The following is a 20,737-nucleotide window of genomic DNA, read 5'->3' as shown; positions in this document are numbered from 1 at the left end:
TGAGCTTCAAGTGCTGTGATTCTTGCTATATTGCTTTCAACACTCAAAGAGAAGACAAGATAACTCGCTTTGGATGCCTCCTACATGCTTGGGAAAAGGTATGAGGAAGGAGATGAAAATCCTCAAGACAGAGGCAGCATCATTCCACGACCGCCCTCAACGAGAGGACAAAGAGAGCGGAGGTGGACAAAGAAGCCATCAAGGACGAGCTAGCAAATGGCAATGATAGACAGCGTCGAGGAAAAGACTGATGAACAGGTGAAGAGGAAATTCCAAAACAAGGAAGAAGCACAAAAGCGGCTCGCTGCTCTTGCACACGCACCTGCAACCGCCCCCCCCCCCGCCGCCATCGCTCACACCTCCCCCCTCCTCCCTCGCGCTGCGCGCTACCCTGCCTAGTGCATGTTTGCGCGCAGTTGCTCGCAGCCTGCCAGCCTAAGCCCCGTGCCCCCCCAGCCTCAGCCCCGCGCCCACCCACCCCAGCCTCATGCTCCCTCTATCAAACACCCCCCCCCCCCCCCCCCCCCCGCCCCTCCCCAACCCCTTTTTTTGTTTCCATCCTTATCTGCCTTCGCGTCACTTTCTCAGCTCGGAGGTAGACGATATTTCAGCCTACTGTGAGTTCTCGTCACCCTCGTCCTTCTCGATTCAGCAGACACAGAATGGTGGCTTCTGCTCCACCTCAAAGGGACTCTACAGAAGCCCCCTCTTCCAACACTGCACATCCGACCCTTTGACTTGATCTCTCGTCAGAAGTGGAACACTTGCAAGCCACTTCGGTTATCTGCAAGATCACTGGCACTCGGCCTAGTGGGGGCAGGGTTGGGAATCTACTTCAGGCCCGTCTTCTCTCCGATGTGGGCAAGATCACCGATGTCCAGATCCTCGGGAGAGTGTACTACCAGATAGAGTTCAAGTCTCTAGAGATGAAGGCCAAGGTGATTTCAATGAGCCCGCTCGGCATCCGAGAAGCTCAAGCTTACTTTAGACGATGGCATCATGGTTTTGACCCTACTACAGATGTGCTTGAGGAGGAGGCCGACTTACCGATTTCGGTATGCTTACTAGGCCTGAGACGAGAGTACCTCCCTCTCCTTCCCAGGATTGGTTCCATGTTCGGGACAGTTCTGGAGCGTCTGCGCACTGCACCTTCAGTTGTGGCCAAGGCCGCAAGTTTACCTACTCTGCATGTTCTTGTTCGAGACACACACTTCCTCTCGAAGGTGGTACTGCTGTCTCGAGTGAGTGGGGGTTGGATCAGACAAAGTGTGGAGTATTCGGGTCTCCTGAATCAGTGTTTCATCTACACACAGATGGGCCATTTAGCAAAGGCCTGTCCTTGCAAGAGATCTCCACCCACAGCACATGTGCAACCTCCCAAGGCAGAGCATGCCCAGCAACCAAATACACAGGACGCACAGGCCGGTACCTTGACAGAGACCAGCGATCAGACAGCTGAGGATTGGCAGCAAGTGCTTGGCTGCTGCCGATAGGGGATGGCTCGTCCCACTGCTCCCCCTGGTGGCCGACCTCATGCAACTCAGCACCACTAGGTTCTGACAGGGAACCGTTTTGACCACCTTCAGCAGGACCCACCTGAGGAGGCCCTATCCACTTCAGTTCCTCCGCCTCCACCTCCTCCTCCCTCATACGTTGCCGCTTCACCTCCCCTGCTTCCTCCCCCTCCTCCACCTCCACCCCCATCTCCTGTTGTAGAAGACTACAGTGTCAATTTCACAGGCTATAGTGTCACTTTCACAAGACACAGCAGTTAGTTTAGTTGGTCTGGTCTGGTTCACACTGGACGGGGACTCTCTGGGCTGGCAGTGACACATGGCATGGATACGGACGGTGGTCTAGTGGACATCGTGGCCAGGTCACCACCACCACTCAAGTTTGGAGATATACTTAGGTGGTTGACATTTATGAGCCGTTGGTGGACCTTCTTCATATATGGTCCAGTGTCATTGTCTAGAGTAGTGAGTCTATACACACATCACATCTTCACCATCCCTGCATACAGAGCCTCGACACCCCCATTGTACCTGTGAGTGCTGGGCTGGAGCTGAGTGTGTTGCCACGCCAGAGTCTGTATCGGTTCTTTGAGATAGTCCAACCATATGTTCTGATCTGTCGTTGTGTCTCTGTGAGATCAGTTGTTATCTATTGTTCCTTTGTTTTCAGTATGTTTTGAGTGAGATTGTCGCGCACATTACATTGAGGAGCATCCATTGTAGAGAGCACGACATATTATCCGTGCTACGTGTGCTCTCATTTTTGGCACGCTTGGTGGGACCTCAATTGAAGTATCACTCTCTGTTGAGGTACAAATTGAGGAGCTAGCTGGTTTTTACCTAGCTTCTCCTACTTTGCCTTGCACTGTACAGCCTGCTGCTTTGATCCTCTCTCACCCTGGTCCAACCAGCTCTCGTCCTAGAGTAGGGCTTCCTTGTCCCTGGTCTAGTCCTTCCTCGTCCATGGTCTAGTCCCTCCTCGTCCCTCGTCCAGCTAGGTGGTCTAGTCACTCGTCCTGGTCTAGTAGAGTCTAGGCCTGTGTTCAACCAGTTAAGGGTCTTCTTGCCAAACTTTAGTTGGGTTTGTGGTCACTGCATGACACATAGAAGGCCGTCATTTGAGCGTCAAAGCGCACTACTAAGTCCTCTGAAGTACTACAACAGAAGGCGGCAACCCTTGGTACCTGGTAGAAGTCCACCAACCTCATTACCTATACCTCCACGTACAGCCTCATCCATTCCTCCATTAGGTTCTACATCTTCCAAGTCACCTTCCCCAGTGCAAGAGACCATGGAGGCATTCACTAGTGTGTTGGCCAAGGTAAACATCAAGTTTCCTACCTTCAAGGGACTCTCCTCAGAAGATGTAGACGAACATGCAAGGTGGTTTGTATCTCTCTGTAGAGGTCGTGGTCTTAACAGGAAAGATGCTTATTTGGTACTCTTTTCATCTACCTTAGATGGCTTAGCAGATAAATGGTACAGTCAGTTTCCACAGAATCATTTTGCAACTTGGGCAGCTTTAAGACAGCAGTTCTGTGGCTTCACGGTGTGGGACGCCTTCAGCGAGTTGCAGTAGAGGCCCCACAGGTAGCAAAGTGTTGTTTTCAGAGGATCCAAGTAGTGGGCATCTATGGAAGGACCGTTGTCATAGACCCTAACCCAGCAGATCTTGAGACTAGACACTGGAGGCTGTGGGCTTGGGAGTGTTGTCCACTGGCACGAGTACAGTGGGACCCTGGTGAGTGGCTATGGAGGGATCCCTTCTCTTCTGCAGACCACCCAGGAGTCCCGTTCTTTCAGTACACTGTTCGACTGGGACGTCATATACTAGCAACACAGAGAGAGGCCCGCCCTGCTGCAGCACCTCATTGGCAGGAGGAGGGGCTCACAGCTGAGTTCTTGGCAGTTTTTTGGGAGAGGTTGAGGGACTCCAGACAACCGAGGCGAGTCACCTTGTTTCAGTGGCTGGTCGCACACAGAGCTACAACAGTCAGGAGCTGGCTAGTGCATAGTGGTCTCTTGGCCGCATGTGCACCTTGTGACCACCTTGTGGAGAGTCAGCGTCACTCTCTTTGGGACTGTCCCTCGGCCTAGCAGGTGTGGCTACGAGTTCTTCGGCTCATGCCTTCTCTCTCCTCGGCTCGACAGTACACTTGAGAAGCAGCGGCTTGGTCCACCCTCTCAGGCCCGGCACTTCAGTTTGAGCTATCTTCCACTAGCAAGATGATAGTGATGCAGGAGGGGCAACCTACACTCCATCCTGCTACAGAGCTTACCCCACAAGAGTGGTGCAGTGAGAGAGAGGAGTGTTGGGAGCTCATCAGTCGCCTGGCACTCTAGTTCATCTGGCGGGCCCGCTGCTTTCGCATCTTTGAGGCTCGCCCCGTGCCACCAGTAGAGACTGTTCGAGACTTCTGGCTAGAGCTGATCCACACTCTCAGAGGACAGTTTGAGGGACTACAGGGCAGCTCCGACTGCATGCGGGAGCGCAGAGAGGCTTTCCTTTGACTTTTGCGTCCTGAGCCTTTCTACTCCATGGTCCAGGGTGTACTCCGATGGCACTACCGACCACCTGTGTGGATTTTCCCTCCCCCCATTTCTTGAATTAGCCCCATTGTATATATGTTGGTTTTTTCATTGGGAGAGTCTCCCACCATGGTTGTTGTAGCCCTCTCTTGAAGAGGTGGTTGTAGCCCTATGGGCAGTTTCAGTAACTAATAGAAGGATCTTTTTCTCGAAAAAAAAAGACAACAGTTCTGTGTAGCATTCAAGCCAGGTGACTACCAAGAAAAGGTGTTGGATGAGTTGGGCAACATGGTACTCCAGCGAGAGGAGACTTTTGTAGAACTCGTGACTAAAACCAAGTCTCTGGTCGCCAAGCTTTCTCAACCACCAGGTGAGTTCATGGTCAAGAAATGGGTAGAGACGGTGCTTCCAAAGTCTTCTTAGCAAAAACTGAGAGAGAATCTCCGACCTGATGCCACCTTGGAGGAGTTTGTTGCGGCTGCTACTAGGATAGAGGGAGCAAGGAAGCTGTTTACTAGCTCTTCTCAGGTAGAGATCGTCGACGTACTCTTGGAGAGTCCGTCTGACCCTTTGACTTCCTTACGTAGGGAACTTGAAGCCCTAAAACTACAACGCGCTCCTCAAGAGGAGAAATCGATCTCTCTTAGATAGGAGAAGCCCCCACACCACGAGGCTTTGGATCAAATCAAGAGAGAGCTAGAAGAGCTTCGGTCTTAGCAGGAGACTAAATCTATGGTATGGTGCACCTCGTTTCGCTCTCTAGGACACCCTCCACAGGACTGTCCCCTTCGGGTTTATTGCCACTTCTGCAAAAAGTCTGGGCATGAGGACAAGGACTACTACTACCTCAAGGGATTGCGACAAATACAGCAAAGTCTTGGTCCTACTCTTCAACAAGGGCCAGCACCTGCATCCAACATGGTTTCTCCCTGTGGCCATCCACATCACATGCCACCTTTATTGTCAGCCCCTCATATGCAAGGTATGCAGAGCACTTTCCCTTCTCAGAGCTTTTATCACACCCATGCTCCCTCCCCACCTCACAGCTTCTATGCCTCCACCTCCAACTCCATGCACCATGAGCAAGGACCACCTCGTCCTTCGACTCGTCCATTGTATCGGCCCATTTTATGCTACAGATGCGGGGAATATGGCCATTACCAAAGCAAATTCCCTCTGCCCGAAGGGTCCCCTCCCTGCTGTCATTGCCCTGAAACGAAGGATCACTATAGTAAAGATTGCCCTAAACTTCTTGTATCCACGGCTACGAACCCAAGTCAAAGCCAAAATGAGTTTACCTTTCCCAAGCTCAATTTGATAGCAGTTAGCACCACTGCTCAACAACCCCCTTCCGCCCATGTGGTTACCACTCAAGAGAAGTTGCAGTTGGTAGAGGAGCCAGCGGGCGTTCTCACCCGGGCCTAGATAGCCGCTCTCTGTCTTAGCATTCGAGCAAGTTCAACTCCCCTATACATTCTCACACCAGTGGATACCTTGCCTTCAGCTATTAACAAGCCATCCCCTAGTGCCATGAAAGATTCCAAATCTTTGCTCTCGGATATTGATGAAGCTTTCATGGAAGCAGTTTAAGATCTACAGAAGATCAAGGTACCAGAGAAACCGGTAGAAGAAAAAGAAAAGCCTACAGCAGAGACAATATTGAAGAACACTTTTCAACAAGTTTCTCTCTATGACATGCTGCGGCTAGATGCGAGTTTTCGAAGCGACACCCCTATTGTTATTCAATCACTTTATCCCGGAGCAGGTCCTAGTGGCAGGCACCTCCCAGTGAAACCCTCTGAGTCCTATATGATATCCAATTCCGCTGCCCCCCTCACTGATTATAGAAGCCCTCGCCTGACAGTGTCCGTCTTGAGTCCGCAATTTTCAAGAGTAATTGTGGATGGTGGATCTGACATCAATATGATGCCCGAGTTCACTATGACGGCTTTAGGCTTGCAGCCTACTCAACCTGCCCCCTTCAGAGTAACATTGGCCGACTAGAGGACAGTATACCCTGTGGCATAGTGGACAAGGTGCCTCTACAAGTACAAGATTTCACTTTTAGTTTGGATTTTGTTGTGGTTTGTCTTCCACAGGTGGAGGGCAGATTTTCCTTGCTCATCGGTAGACCATGGCTGCGACACACGAAAGCACTTCATGCTTGGGGAAACAAAGCCATGTGGATACCTACTCCTGGCTCCCCGATGCAACCCATTCGCCTAGGAGGCGTGGATCCCATCGTGCAACATAGTTCTTTGTCCCTAGCAACCAGATTTGAATTGGAACAGCCTACTCCACCCGACGGGTCAGACGAGGATCTGTCAGAGTGGTTGGATGCTGCCAAATCTATGCCCCGTTATGGAGTCTCTATTCACTCTTTGCCTGAAGGTACACTTTCTTCCAATGTTTCCACAATAACTAAACCTAATGAGCCACCTGGGCCATCTCAAAGGTTGAAGGTCATAGAATCTACTTTGGATGCGCCCTTGGGGGAAGCCAATGAATTTGGTGAGCCTATGAAGAATCATAGAAGCGGGAAGAAATCTCCTCTACAGGAGTTCACCCCCCTCAGACATCAGCCCCAATGGTGTCTGCTTCTCCGACTAAGAATAAGCTCTCCTCTGTGTCTAGCGAACTCCCCTTCACAGAGCTTCAGCTTGATGAGTTTCCTGCTCATGATGTCTCTCTGACCCTTGACGCAGCAACCTCTTCACCTACAGGATATTCTTTAGCAGTACCATCTCCAGACCCAGTAAAAGGAACACACTTCTACTTCTACGACTCTTGTACCCACCCCGTGCTATTAACCAAGATGCAAAGCAAATTGCTATGTTCTCACAAGATAAGGTTAGCCTCATTCAAGGTTACAGAGGCATTAAGCAATACAGATTTTAAACAAGGCTGGTTTAAAAAACCAGTGGGAAGACCAAATAGTATAGTGGGAAGACCAGAGAGTATACTGCTCTGTGGACTTTCTGTCTGGAATTACACCACCACAAAATCCATCTTTGAGTGGGAAGGCTATCTGTGCATGTGCACCCACCCCATCACCAAACCCCTTGCTCAACCGTACAACTTCCCTACCCCCTTTCTCTCCCTCGTCCCCCTCTACCTAGACCTCGCCCCCTCGCTCCCTCCCCCCCCCCCCCCCCCCTCCCCCTCACCTATCCTCGCCCCTACATTCCCCTTTACACCCCCTCGCCCCCTACCCATGCCTCGACCCTACCCAATTCCCCCCCCCCCCAACCCAGCCCTCACCCCTACCTACCCCTCGTCCCTCCCCCTCACTAGCCCTCGCCCCTTCCCACCCCTCGCCCCCCCCTCACCATCCCTCGCCCCTAGCCTCCCCCTCACACCCCCTCACCAGCCCTCACCCCCTGCCCACCCCTCGCCCCTCCCTCACCAGCCCTCGCCCCCACAATAACTCGCAAGAAGCATCTCTGAGCTGCATTTTCTGCTTAACATTCCTTGAGAACAGGAAATACTGACTTCTTGTTAATCTTTGGCGTTCCTTTCTGTCTCTAATTTCTAAAGTTACAGGTTATCTCACAAAAGAATAAGTACAACCTTCGCATCTGGCAAAAAAGATGGATCTAGAAGGATTAGTATAAAAGCAAGGTTCTGCATTGGAGTATGCCTCCGAGAGTCAGGTCAGTGGAGTATACTTGAAAGTCAAAAGTCCATCGAGATCGCACAATGAAAGCTGGTCAATACTCCCAGTTGCAGGAGCAGCAACAATCCCAGCTATGGGGTCTCAGTGCATCTCTTTAGAACATCTCCTCCATCGGTTGCAAAGCTTATCTTTCTCTATTTTCTGCACACTTGATCCATCACATGCTGATTGCGATCTTTCTCCTCCAAGTCGGTCTTGGCATTTTCCGGTTTCTGCGCATATATTGCTTTGACGCTCTGGGTTTTCTTTAAAGCATGTGAATTCTGTGTATTAGTGAGCAAGGGAGCTGAGTCCTTGACATAGCTACCGAAATTTCATTATTCGATTTGTGAACACGTAGGGTGAGGGTGTGGTGACTACATCCCTTTCACAGCTGAACGGTTGAGTACTCAGTTGAATCAGGAGCTCACAATTGTACAGATGTAGTACCTAGTGGTTTTCTTTCACAATTGTTCAGTATTCCTCTCATCGAGACGGTGGGCGGTCTTGTGGCGGGCAACCTGTAGCTGACTATAGTGTCACTTTCACAGGACACACAGTTAGTACATTTGGTCTGGTCTGGTTCACACTGGACGGGGACTCTCTGGGCTTGCAGTGACACGTGGCAGGGATACGGACGGTGGTCTAGTGGACATCGTGGCCAGGTCACCACCACCACTCAAGTTTGGAGATAGACTTAGGTGGCTGACATTTATGAGCCGTTGGTGGATCTTCTTCATATATGGTCCAGTGTCATCGTCTAGAGTAGCGAGTCTATACACAACACGTCTTCACCATCCCTGCACACTTGAGCCTCAACACCCTCATCGTACGTGTGAGTCCTGGGCTTGAGCTGAGTATGCTGCCACGCCAGAGTCTGTATCGGTTCTTTGAGATAGTCGAGCCATATGTTCTGATCTGTTATTGTGTCTTTGTGAGATCAGTTGTTATCTATTGTTCCTTTGTTTTCAGTCTGTTTTGAGTGAGATTGTCACGCACATTGCACTGAGGAGCACCCACTATAGAGAGCACGACACATTATCCGCGCTACAGGTGCTCTCATTTTTCAAACCCGTCTCTCCTCTCTCCCCCGGTGGGGCCCACAGCCTCATCTCCTGACCCCTCCTTCGCCCCTCCTCAGATGCAAGGGACTGGACACGTGTTTGCCCCAAGGCGATCTCTTGGTAGTGCTTTTGCTAAGAGCCGTGTGGCTCAAGAGGGACAGCCCCATCTGAGGCCGTCTTTTCTGGTGTAGACTTCTCCTTTTGCAGTAGTCCCTAGAGGTTTGACTAGCTTTGACATTCGCAGACGCTGGGACTTCTTCGACTATAGCTTCACATTTTTCTTGGGTGACTCTTCTCTTGACCTAGAGGAGGCTTGCTTTTGAGTCCACGTCCTCTTTCTTGCAGCTCGAGGCATTGAGGCTTCGGACACAGCGGTGGGTTTCTCCTTCCTGTTGTACGGTAGGGATCCTACAGAGTGGAGCTTGCACACAGTTCTTGACTGGCTCCAGATTCAGGCTACTGAGTTCTCACACTACATAGAGGACTTCGGGGTGACGGATCTCTTATAGACACTTTGGCCTCTTGGCAAGTTCAGCGTGATTCCACCGGATGTAGTGGGTGCAGACACATTGTGGTGCATTTGTGTGCTGACACTCAGAGCCCTGCTTGCTATGTATTTGTGCATGAGGATTCTTGGACAGAGAATGTAGCCCTACGGGCTGCACGCTCGGCTTGGGCCTAGGTGGGACAATCACTCCATACACGCTTGTCTAGAGGTCGTTCGGATACGGATTACTCCCCATCCAAACTGGCCTCAAAGATAGCGAGGTTGGCTACTGTTGCAGCATCGGTTTTCTCTCACTGACTCCATGAGGATCATCCCATGGAATGTGCAAGGATTAGGAGGGCCCCAGTTTGAGCGTTTGAGGGGTCGGTTGCATCAAGAGCTTTAGCGATGCCTTGTGGGTGGTGAGATTGATATTCTTATGCTATAGGAGCATCATCTTTGTGAGAGCAGCATTAGACCGTGGTCAGATTTTGCGTGGTCGCTATGAGACGTTTTGGTCAGCAGCATTTGGACTTGGAGGCATCCAGGGAGGGGTATGTATGACTATTGTGGATTATTTGCAGTAGGCCATTGTGGACAAAGGTATTATTGTACCAGGCAGAGCTCAATGGATTACTATGCAGGTTCAGGGTTTCCTCATGGGTTTCCTGAACATTTATGCGCCCAATGTGGCAAGTGCACGGACAAAATTTTGGTGTCAGGTTGTGGAGTCTTTGCCGTATGTAGAGAAGTAGTGTGTTGGGGGGAACTTCAACATGTTGGAAGACCCCTCTGATCAGATTGGAGATGGCCATGTCACGGTGCACGGGACTGAGGTGGCAGCTTGGGAGCGGCTTTGTATGACTATGAGGGTTTCTAATGTTTGGCAGCACTTAGGTTTTGTGAGATCCCCTAACAGCAGCTTGGGAGCGGCTTTGTATGACTATGAGGGTTTCTAATGTTTGGCAGCACTTAGGTTTTGTGAGATCCCCTAACAGCTTGGTTTTCTCTCGTTTTGATCGAAGAGTTGGAGGAGTGAATATATCTAGGATAGATCTCTTCCACGCTAGTGAACGCATTTGTGACTTGGGTGGGTCAGTATGCATCTTGGCTGGGACATCCTTTTCGGACCATGCACCCGTGATCCTCACAGTGATGACAGATAGACAAAGGAGGCGATGCTACGCATCACTGAGAGGATCTTGCTGGACTCTAAGCTCAGAGAGTGAGTGGTGGCTCTTTAGACAGAGGGCTTGGACACGCAGGACTCTCCTGCTGAGAGAGTGGCCTCTGGACTTGCTCAGCTTAGTTGGTTCTTTCTTCAGAAGTCTACGGCCCACCTGGCTTCAGCGATAGAGGAGGAGGAGCGTCTTCGACAGGGCGTTGCTATGCAGGAGCAACACCCAGATAGTCCCTGGTTGGAGGAACAGTTTTGCAGCAGGCTCGCCAGGAGCTTGCCAACACAGAGGAGAGGCATTATGAGTTTGCTTTTCTCCGAGAGGCATCTCAGTGGACCGAGGGGGGTGACAGAGTGACGGGGGCGTTCTTTGAGACAGTGGGACCTAGCATGCGCACGCTAGTGTCAGCCAGCTGAGGAGGCTTGACGGGTCAGTTGCTTCAGAGCAAAAGGACATGCGTGCAGTTGCTACTGACTTTTATCGTGATCTGTTGTCGGCAATGCCTCAGTCACAGCATCAGGAAGCATGCAGAGAGTAGGTTTGGGCACAGATGCCTTGTCTTGTGACTGAGGAGATGCGCTAGAGGCTTGAGCTGCCTCTTCAGCTAGAGGAGCTCCACATGGCCCTCATAGAACTTCCCCGTGGTAGCTATCTAGGTAAGGATGGTTTGACCCCCCATTTGTTTCTTAAAGTACTGGGACTTGCTTGGCTCAGACCTCTGCAACGCTTTTTGGTACATCTTACACACAGGGCAGATGCCTCACAGCATGAGTGAGGGCTTGATTTACCTCAAACCCAAGGGGGGTGGCTACTTGGATGAGATTCGGCAGTGGCGGTCCATCACCATCCTTAACTAAGACTACAAAATTCTTGCCATGGTTCTGAGTTTGAGGATTCAGCCACTTCTAGAGAGCAGTATACATGGGACCCAGAAAGGTTTTGTCAAGGAGCGCAGTATCCTTGACAACATCTTTACTTTTTGGGAGGCATCTGCCCTCGGGTGCCTCCGTGGTGAGGATCTAGTGATATTTCTTCTCGATTTTGAGAAGGCCTAGGATAGAGTTGACTGGAAATTTTTGGAGGGCACTCTTCACAGGATTGGCTTCTCAGATGCCTGGATTAGAAGTGTGTCAGCTCTTTCCAGACGTATACACAGTCAGGTGCTTCTGAGAGGAGGTAGAGGAGATTGTTTCATGCTCACACATTGAGTCGGACAGGGCTGCCCTCTTTCCCCCTTCCTCTTTCTGTTCTATACTGAGGCGATGAGCAGATTTTTGGTTTCACAGCAGGTTGGTTTACGTGGCTTAGCGCTCCCTATTCGGGGCGATGAGCTACTGGATACTAAGTTTGCAGACGACTCAGGTTTATACTTGGAGGGCCAGGAGGCCAACCTCACAGGTGTGAGCAAGCTATTGAGACTTTTGTTGTGCATCAGGCGCAGTGATCAATTGGAGGAAGACAGTGGATTTCTCGGTTGGCAGTGCACCTACGCCTGATTGGCTGCCAGGTGAGGGTTTCAGATGGATCCCCCACGGAGTGCAGTTCGATACTTGGACTATCAGGTTTGGCTCAGACTTGTCTCCAGAGCAACAGATTGCTCCACTACTCCTGTCCATCAGGAGGAAGCTATTACATTGGAGCTCCGTACGACTTTCTTTGGCAGGCAAAGTTGTAGTGGCCAACCAAGTGTTGTTGGCTACTATGTGGTATATTATATCTTGTTGGATCTTTTTGAGCTCCTACATCAAGCAGGTAGAGAGGCTGATCAAGAATTTCCTTTGGTCTGGGCGTGATACTCAGATAGCCCGGGCCAAAGTGGTCTGACAGGTCATCACTCTATCTTGTTCTTAGAGGGGGTTGGGGATCATAGACCCAGCATGGCAGAGCAGAGTCCTTCTTGGGAAGTTTGTTATCAAAGGACTGCTTCCAGGGGAGGAGCCCGGGAAGGAGTCTTTGCTTCAGTGGCTTACAGCTAGAGTACCTCAGGTTGGAGGCCCTTGGAGACCTTCCACCAGATGGATTTTTACAAAGATGCACAGAGTTGGTCTGAGCAGGAGACTAGAGGACCGTTTTTCTGTGAACCTGCTTTGGTCTTGGAAGCAGCTACGGAGAGGCTTGGAGCAGCACCAGCCTACTTGCATGGAGGAGCACCGGAGACAGACCCTTGTTTGGAACACCATGGTCAGCACTCAGAAATGCCACTTGGTTGGTAGTAGGCCTCATGTTTCTCGGGGTCCCATGGTAGAGGGTCCAACATGCACATTAGGTGATTGGCTATAGTTCTCAGGTTTGTCAGAGGAGCTTCAGAGCATCGAGCTACAAGGCATGAGAGGGGTGCAGAGCATGTTTCAGGCAGTACCAACTGAGTGGCTTACACCTCTCGAGTCAGCGATTCCCAGATGGGTGGGGACCTTCATGCGAATGGAAGTCCTCATCGCAGTTCGGGATTTCTCAGAAACTGTACCCTCCATGTTTTTCGAGCTACAGGGCGAGGGTCGATTGTAAAGAGTCTCAGTAGAGGCCCTACAGGTTGCAGAGTGTTGTTTTCAGAGGATCCGAGTTGTGGCCATCTGTGGGAGGACTTGTGTCATAGATCTTGACCAACAGCTCTTGAGACAGGCCACTGGAGGCTATGGGCTTGGGAGAGCCGTCCACTGGCATGAGTGTAGTGGGATCCTGGAGAGTGGTTTTGGATGGACCCTTTCTCCTCATCCGACCATCCATGCGTCCCTTTCTTTTAGTACACTGTTTGACTGGGACGACACATACTTGCAGCACAGAGAGAGGTTCGTCCTGCTGTAGCACCTCATTGGCAGGAAGACTCACATCTAAGTTCTGTCATCTTTTTGGGCAAGGTTGTGGGACTCCACACAGCCACAGCGAGTCACATTGTTCCAGTGGTTGGTTGCACATAGAGCTACAATAGTGGGGAGTTGGCTTGTACATTGTGGCCTCTCCGCAGCATGTGCATCTTGTGACCATCCTTTGGAGAGTCATCGTCACTGTCTTTGGGACTACCCTATGGAACAACAGGTTTGGCTTCGAGTCCTTCGACTGATACCAACTCTTTCCACAGCGCGGCAATACGCTTGGGGGGCATCTTCTTGGTACAATTTCACGGGCCCTGCATTACAGTTTTGAGCTATTCTCCACCAACAGGATGATAGTGATACAGGTGGGTCGACCTACACTCTAGCCTGCTACAGAGCTTACTCCACAGGAGTGGTGCAGTGAGAGAGAGGAGTGTTGGGAGCTCGTCTGTGGCCTGACACTTTGTTTCATCTGGCACGCCTAGTGCTTCCACATCTTTGAGCTTAAATGAAGGAAATCCTGGATAGCATGGCAAAGATGCTGAAACGGTAGACCCAAAATCAATTACAAAGGGCAAAACACCGAAATGTTTTGTAAAGTGAAAGCTCTAAAAGAAAACATAGAAGAGCAGTAGGATATCTAGGGATATGGCCCAAACATCAAGGGCAAAATATAAGGATTACCTGAGTGAAATCTCGAACAAAGAAAAGGATTCGCACCATGATGATGGAACATTCAAAAATTGCGTTGACGCCACAGAGACCATAAGGAACAAAATATGAACCATGTGAGAAGACCACAAATCGTTGAAGGGAAGACGGGAGAATGCAAAAGCCCAGAAAAGTTTGTGGAAAACTGTCGAGGAAAAGCGGAGGTGCATACATGCTAATATGCGTTCAGGGAAGGTCCTAGTGAAATGAAAATCCCAAAGCAGGTGTTTGATAGTCTCATCACATACTAAACATCTGACACAACGAGGTGAGCTGATGGGAGGCGCACTAAGGAGAGTTTCAACAGGGAGAACTCCATGCAAGCAGTGCCATAGAAACAAATATTCCTTCAAAGGTAAATGGCTCTTTGAAATTGCAGTAAGACCCTTCCTCATTCATTGATTTGATTTATGCAAAGACCATATCACATTACAATGATCAGCCAACCAAGACTCGTGCAGGGGAGAAGCATAGATGATGCTAGCAGAAATAGCAACAAAAGGTGTGTCCCATAAAGTCCAATCCAGCATACGGGGTCCATTGGCCAATGGCAGAATGGATTAAAAAACAGTCAACATGTCCTCAAGCACGCACCAAATATGACGATAATGTATGCCCAAACCAAAACCTGTAGGCAGCCTGAGAGAAGCTAAGCATATTGCCAGACGAGTCAACCACATCATCCACCATACGTATGCCTTGGCAAGAAAGAAAGTATGTCTGGCATGGCGAGAGGTCCACTAAAGTAAGAGAGAATGCCCTACTCCAATGAATGCTTTCCAAGCGTAGCGAATTCCTATTTTATTGTTGCCTGCCATGCAAAGAAAGATGAGCCATAACATCTTTCCAAGAAATGAGTAAACTAGAGGCAATTGACGATCAACCATCTTGCTAAACACAATCTCCCAAAAGGAGGTCTACAAGTGACCTAAGGCGAAAGTGATAACATGTCAAAATAATGAGGTAATCATGCCTAGCCATGGCTGAGATTATTGCGCAAGAGTAGGTAATAACATGGCCTTCCTCATAAGAGCGTGGAGGCAAAGGTTCAAAATATTCAGCCCCCAAAAGCGTTTCGGAGTGCAAAGTTTCTCCAATGATAACAAACAGAGCCCTTTCTTCAAGAATTAATGTGCCACTAATGAGATAATATATCAGACATAAACAATGTGAGACAAGGACAAGGCCAATACAACAACGGCAAGTAGAATTGAACACATTCCATCATAATGCTTTGGAGAATATGGAACCAAACATGTAATGGTGATGTGGATAGTTTCTAGTCTTGCAGTTTGACATTCAGGCGTTGCATAACCCAACCCACTTGCTGAGAATTGGTTACTGAAACGAACACTCGGAGAAGATCTCTCTGCTACACGGACCACCTATAGACATGCGTCGGACGAACCACCCAACCGTAGTCACTATCCTGCAATACCTCCTGTGGTGGGGCTAGTGTTCGAGGACGTAGGCGTGCGGTGTGCACCTATAAGACCAAGCGTTCCATACCACCCGGCCTCAGCTACTCGAGGTGACCTCATGCACTCCTAGCCTCATGGGCTAACCACTCACACCTTGCCCAGTGGGGGTCGATATGTCTTCCAATGTCTGATCATCCTTTCAGTTTGTCCATTAGACTCCGGATGATTGGAGGACGACATACTTAACCTCGTTTCAAGGTGAGCAAAAACATCTTGCCAAAATCGCTCAATGAACTTGGTATCTCAATTGTTACTATATACATGTGGTGGTGATGTGTGTGAACACATTTAGGACCAGCGGGGCATTTTTTTTCCTGACTAGGAGGTTTTTTCCCTCGTGCATTGTATATATGCCCATCACTCTAGGGCTATCTTATCTTTCTATTGCACACTAAGTAATACACTCTCTGTTGTGTGCCTTAATCTTTCTTCGTGTTCTCCAAGCTGTGTGTGTTTTCCTGCAACCCTAATTCCAACAATTGGTATCAAAGCAGGTTGCATCCTCCCGGGCTTAGTCGCCAACAGCTCCAACACACGCCTATTCCCTTTCTTCGATTTTAGCGAGCTTTGGCGAGCGTTGCAGGTCGACAAATATTTTGGATGTGCTCGTTGACCTCAGTCTGCTCAGATTTTTTATTCGGACTCATTTCGGCCTCCGTTTCCACTACAGATAGTACTGCGCTGACTATTTTGTCATTTTGTGCAGAAATTCTGTCAGTGCCTTTTTTTGCATAACAGGTCCCTTACAGTTTTCTACGGTTTGTGCTATATAGCATGTGTTGTTCCCGCTTTCTTTCTCCTCTTTTCGGACAATTTTCACATCAGGTGCAACATTTACCATGGCTAATAACAACACAGATGTGTTCAAGATGTTTGCTACTAAGGACAGATTGGATGTGGACAATTACCCTTTGTGTCAAAGGGCATTTGGAACATTGTGCAGGACATTGATGTACGTCCTGGTTCTGAGGATCTACGCGATTTTAAGGATGTTGCAGATTTTGGTGGCAAGGTTGCTGCTGCCAAAGCTGTTTTGCCTACAGCTGAGCAAGCTCGTTGGGATTTAAAAGATGTGTGGGCTCATGCATTGATTGCATTGCCTATGAAGCACACTATTACTCCTCACATTCGTTTAGCAAAATCTACAAAAAAGGCTTGGAATAATTTGCAAAATGTGTGCCCACACCTGCTTCCTACATGCATCCTCACTCTCTGACGGAGGCTCTGCATATAGTAACTCATGCTAAAAGTCAGTAGCAACTGCACGCATGTCCTGTGGCTCAGAAGCAACTGACCCGTCGGGCCTCCTCAACTGACTGACCTTGGTATGCGTATGCCGAGGTCCCACTGCCTCCAAGAAAGCACCAGTCACTCTGTCACCCACCTGCGTCCACTGAGATGCCTGTCGGTGAAAAGCAAACTCATGGAGACGCTCCTCTGTGCTACCAAGCTCCTAGCGAGCCTGCTGTAACTGATCCTCCAACCAAGGACTGTCTAGATGCACATTCCATGAGATGATCCTCATGGAGTCAGTGAGAGAAAACAGATGCTGCAATAGCAGCCAACCTTGCTATCTTTGAGGCCGGTTTGAATGAGGAGTAATCCGCATCCGAACGACCTCTAGACAAGCGCGCAAGAAGTGATTGTCCCGCCCCGGCCCAAGCCGAGCGTGCAGCCCGAAGGGCTACATCCTCTGTCCAAGAATCCTCATGCACAAAAACATAACACGGAGAGCACTGAGTGTCAGCAAACAAGTGTACCACAATGTGCCTACAACCTGCTGTATCTGGAGATGTCACGCTGAACTTGGCAAGAGACCAAAGTGTGTGCACCAAATCTGTCATTGCTAAGTCCCTTGTGTGATGTGAGAACTCAATAGCCTATGTCTGGAGCAAGTCCACGAGTGTGTGCTGGGTCCACTCTGTGGTATTCCTAGCACACAACGGAAAGGAGAAACCCACCGCTCTGTCCATGGCCTCACTGCCTCTAGCTGCAAGAAAGAGGACGTGGACTTGAAAGCTAGCCTGCTCCAAGTTGGAAGAGGAATCACCCAGAAACCGAGTGAAGCTGTAATCAAAGAAATCCCAACGTCTACGAATGTCGAAGATGGTCAAACCTCTGGGGATCGCTACAAAGGGAGAAGTGAGCACCAGAAAAGGTGGGCTCAAGTGGGGCTGTCCCTCACGAGCCACACGGCTCGTATAGCGAAAGCACTACCAAGAGAACGCCTCACGGTAGAAGCATGGCCAGTACCCTGTGTCTGAGGAGGAGTGGCAGAGGGGTCCGGAGACGAGGCTGTGGGCCCCATCGAGGAGATGGGAGAGGCGGGGGGCGAAGGTGGAGGTGGGGGGGGGGGGGGGGGGGGGGGGGGGGGGGGGGGGGGGGGGGGGGGGGGGGGGGGGGGGGGGGGGGGGGGGGGGGGGGGTCGAAACGGTTTCCAGTCGAAACCCAGTGCTGCTGAGCTGCAGCAGGTCGGCCACCAGGAGGAGCAGTGGGGTGAGCTCTCCCCTGACGGCGGCGGCCAAGCACCTGCTACCAACCATCAGCTGGCTGGTCACTAGTCTCTGTCGAAGTACCAGCCTATGTATCCTGTGTACCTCGCTGCTTGGCATTCTCAACCTTGGGCGGCTGCGCATGGGCTGTGGGTCAAGGTCTCCTACGAGGACAGGCCTTTGCCATATGGCCCATCTGTCTGCAAATGAAACTCTGGTTCGGGAGACCCGAATACTCCACACTCTGTCTAATCCATCTCCCACTCACCCTAGGTAGCAGTACCACCTTGGGGAGGGAGTGTGTGTCATGAACAAGAACCTGCAGAGTAGGTATACGTGCGGCCTTGGCCACAACTGAAGCTGTCGTGTGTGGAGACTCCAAAACTGTCCCGAACATGGAACCAATCCTGGGTAGGAGGGGATGGTACTCTCGCCTTAGGCCTGGAAAGCAAACCAAAATCGGCAAGTCTGCCTCCTCCTCGAGCACATCTGTAGTAGGGTCGATACCGTGATGCCAACGTCGGAAGTAAGCTCGAGCTGCTTTGATGCCGAGTGGGCTCATCGAAATCACTTTGGCTGTCATATTTGCAGACTCAAACTCGACCTGGTAGTACCCTCTCCCGAGGATCTGGACATCTGTAATCTTGCCCACAATGGAGAGAAGATGGGCCTGCAGTAAATCCCGAACTTTACCTCGACTGGGCCGAGTGCCAATGATTTTACAGATAATCGAAGTGGCCTGCAAGCGCACCACTTCGGCCATCAACCTCGCTTGCTCTTCTGGCGAAAGTGCAAGTCGAAGGGTCGGCTCCGCGGTGTTGGGAGAGGGGGCTTCTGTGGAGTCACTCTGAGGTGGAGCAGAGGCCGCCATTCTGTGTCTGCTACTGAAAAGATAGGGGCGTTGGTGCCAAGGCGTATACCAGCCTCTAGCATGCAGACTTTCAAATTTCTAAACAAAAATCCACCTCTAATGGAATATTGTCGCTGTCTCATCTATCCAGCATGACTCACTTGGGTCTCGAGTTCACCCAAGTCTGTATCCTAGTCATGCCCTACTTCGACATAGCCCTTGGAGAGAGAGATAGAAATCCGTCAAGATTTTAGCCATAGACAAGGCATTAACCTCAGGAATTCGGCTCAGTGCGTCAAAAACTCATATGCTAGATCCTTTCTTGTAACGGATCTCAAAGTCAAATTCTTGCATGAGCTCAACCCATCTAGCCTTCCGGCCTTTGAGATCACCCTCATCACAGACATAGAGCAAAGAGTGATAGTTTGTCCATGCAACAAAGGTAGAGCCATACAAAATAGTGCCGCCACTTCCTCAAAGCGTGGACCACGGCATAAAGATCTTTTTCATACGTTGGATAACGTATTTCAATGTCAAAAATTTTCTTACTTTCATACACAACAGGACGTCTATCCTAATACAACGATACACCAATCGCATAATCACTAACATCCGTTTCAACAACAAACAACTTGCTAGGATCCACGATATGCAATATTGACACAGTAGTCACCAAGAACTTTAATGTTTGAAAGCTCTCGTGGAGACGCTCATTCCACACAATAGGGGGATTACCTTTATGGTGAGGTCCCTAAGTCTTCATTCCTTTCATCCCTCCTCTCAAAAGTTGTGTAAGCGGAGTAGCAACTTTAGACTAATACTTGATAAATTTGCAAAAGAATCATGTAAAACCAAAAAAGAACTTTACTTGGCGTACATTCTTTAGAATGGACCCATTTCGCACTTTATCCAACTTTTCAGGGTCAATGCGAATTCCATCGCAAGTAATAATATGACCCAAATAAGGAAGCTCTTTCTTAAAGAATTCGCACTTAAAGGCTTTAGCATAAAGTTTTTCATCTCTTAGTACCTTGAGAACAATGCGTATATGCGCCAAATGCTCAGACAAACTCCAATTGTAAATTAGGATGTCATCAAGAAATACAACAACGAAGTTGCCTAGAGACGGTCTCCGTAGATCATTCACCATCTGTTGAAATGTAGTTGGAGCGTAGGTCAAACCAAAGGGCAATACCAAAAATTCATAGTGACCATACACATACAGAAACCTGTTTAGGAACAACTTCTAGTTTGATTTGTATCTGATGATAGCCCGGTCACATGTCTATCTTCGTAAAACACAACGCTCCATGGAGTTGATCTATCAGATCATCCATAAGTGGAAGCGAATACTTATTCTTGACAGTGAACTTATTCAATCCCTTGTAATCCATGTAAAAGCGCATAGTGTTATGTTTCTTTTGAGAAAGAAATACAGTCGTCCCGACGGGGTTTTACTTGGTTGAACAAAACCTCTATCGAGATAATCTTTCAGTTGTCGCGCTGAATCTTGTCTTCCTCAGTTTTACTAAGCCGATAGGGTTGCTTCAAAAAAGGCTTACTACTACCAGTCACGAGTTCAATGGCATGATTTGGTAAACTAGGAGGTAGATCGTCAAGAAATTCTTGAAATCAGTCATGATTTCTCGGATAAGGGTGGATTCATCAGAATCTTGAAGTTCAACAGAACAACATGAAACGTTTTTTTTTAAATTCAGTGACAGTAGTACCAAGCAATAATGATACAAACCAAGCAGATGGTATACACTAATACAAGTCAACATTAGAAGACTTTGTATCGTTAAGCATTTCTAAAGCAATAACAATTGGTATTGCAAATCTATTATTTACAAAAATCTAATTACAAAGAAAAACAAACATATGAGGCATGTCCTGTTTAACAAAACCAAGAGAGTGATATACATATTCTATATACAATGTATCTTGTTTATCATAAAACCATGCA

This window comes from Adiantum capillus-veneris, chromosome 21 (genome assembly GCF_014529385.1).
Source record: "Adiantum capillus-veneris isolate H3 chromosome 21, ASM1452938v2, whole genome shotgun sequence".
NCBI lineage: Eukaryota > Viridiplantae > Streptophyta > Polypodiopsida > Polypodiales > Pteridaceae > Adiantum > Adiantum capillus-veneris.
This window is presented reverse-complemented; position numbering follows the sequence as displayed.